The sequence below is a fragment of the Sinocyclocheilus grahami genome, unplaced genomic scaffold, assembly GCF_001515645.1.
Source record: "Sinocyclocheilus grahami isolate Dianchi unplaced genomic scaffold, SAMN03320097.WGS_v1.1 scaffold2162.1, whole genome shotgun sequence".
Classification (NCBI taxonomy): Eukaryota; Metazoa; Chordata; class Actinopteri; order Cypriniformes; family Cyprinidae; genus Sinocyclocheilus; species Sinocyclocheilus grahami.
The window spans coordinates 69,807-71,975 of NW_015507341.1; positions in this window are offsets into that span (position 1 = coordinate 69,807).

Sequence of the window (2,169 nt, forward strand, 5' to 3'; positions counted from 1 at the left end):
TCTATCTATCTATCTATCTATCTATCTATCTGTCTGTCTGTCTATCTATCTATCTATCTATCTATCTATCTGTCTGTCTGTCTGTCTGTCTGTCTGTCTGTCTGTCTGTCTATCTATCCTAGGCCTATCTAGCCATGGGCTTAGGATCTCTGTAGAAAACGGTGAGCTGTGAGGCAAGTGTTGTTGAATATGCTAATGTCAAATGAAAATAAAATCTGCTTTTAAACGCTGGGAAGAAATCCAAAACTTGAAGAAGAAAAAAACTTTTGGCAGCATTAAAATATTTTAATTTTTTTATAATATAAAGACCAGACCATTTTTAAAAAATGGTTTCCATTTAATTGATTCAACTGAAGTATATGTCATAATGGAGATCTTTTAGTTTCATATCAAATGTTTTACATGGTTAGACAAAAAAACATATAAAAAATGCTGAAAATTAAATCAATGTTTATTTCTGACACTAATAATGCTGCTAGTGAGAATGCTTCTATTTTACATTTTTCAAATTTAATTTGTATTTCTGTTTACACAGCATATTGTCATCAAAACAATTTAAGTTCAAATGCAAATTGAACATGAATTTAGATTTGAGATGTTCTAAAGAACCTCTGACCGTCTGTACGATCAGCATCACAAATTTACTTTGATTAGACATCTAGAAATAGTGCAGAAATATTTCATATTTATATGACTATAGCATTTTGTGTAGGTTTATTTTTCAAAAATGAAATGTCTGAAATGTCTTCTTCATTTCTAGGTTTAAATTCAGTTTTTACATTTCAGTGTAGTCTCAGACTCCAGTTGTATTTTGTATTTGTATTTACGTTTATTAATCTAGTAGACAGTTCAGTATCTAAAATGACAAAAAAGGGGAGCAACATGAATGGTTCATCCATAGTAACATAAGAAGTGCTGCAATACAATTTGAGATTGTTCAGAGAAATGCAGACCAGAACAGTGATGAAAGTGAGCAATAGGGAGCGGATATGTGTCTTGAAAGTTGCAATGATTTTGACTGTTCGGGCCGGCTTTGGAACATATGGATTCCTAGTCTCAATCTGTATATAACACCAGCAACTGCAGATATAGTGTGTGTGTCTCTGTTCATGTGACTTGTGGCGCAGACCTTATGTGATGTCCTGAACTGAACCCTGCTGCCTGACAGATGCTCTCAGGGGCTAAATATACTAACAGTCAACTCAAATATCATACACTTTCTGCTTATTTGTTGCGGAAGTAGTCAGGAGATGTTATTTTACATACTGAATGTTTATGAAATGTATTTATTTATTTTTTAATGATGACAGTGCAAACTCCTCCGCATATCAGAACTGGGTCATGCTAGAAAAAGCTTCTTTTTTTCTGGTCATTGTGCACATTGTGAACAGAAATAAGCCTTTTTTTTAAAAGATGTATTCTCAGCTCTAAACATAATCTTAACATTGTAAAACTGCTTCCAAAGAGGTCACTATCAACACCTTACAGACGACTGAGGACAGTTATGATTAATCAAATAATTCATCAAATGTGCATTATAAACTAGAAAAATATAAATCCCGGCCACACACTATACAAGTTTGCATAATAATAAAAAAAATATTGAGTCAGTTGACCCTCCTCAGGCTTACAAAACATTCAGAGTGCAAGCACATTTAAGAACACATCTTAAGAGTGCAATCAGCTCTAGTAATAATCGCCATGCCTCCAATTACAAAATATGCATTAAAATAATGTAGAAGCACATGAATCAATAGTTAACACCAGCTTTGTCATGGCTGCCAATGTTACGTCAGTCACACCCACACACACACACACTTTTGTCACTCATGTCACCATTTCATGCACTGGAGAGACAATGCATGTTTCTGTGAGTGTGTGAATAGCTCAGTTCAAAGTGTGAATGAATCCATCATCTGTGCTGTATGTGTGTGTGTGTGTGTGTGTGTGACTTTGTCTAGGTCATTTTGTTTATTGTTCTGAATGCTTGGTTTACATAAGCATTTATTTTCTTGTGAGTCACTTGTGAGACCCTTTTGTGTTCTGTTAAAAAAGGTCCCTTTCCCTTTAAGTACCAAGAGATTAATATTGTGTCATTCAAATGTGATTTTTCCGCTGATTATGGTGTGTGTGTGTGTGTGTGTCTTAGAGAGATCTGTCCTGAGGAAT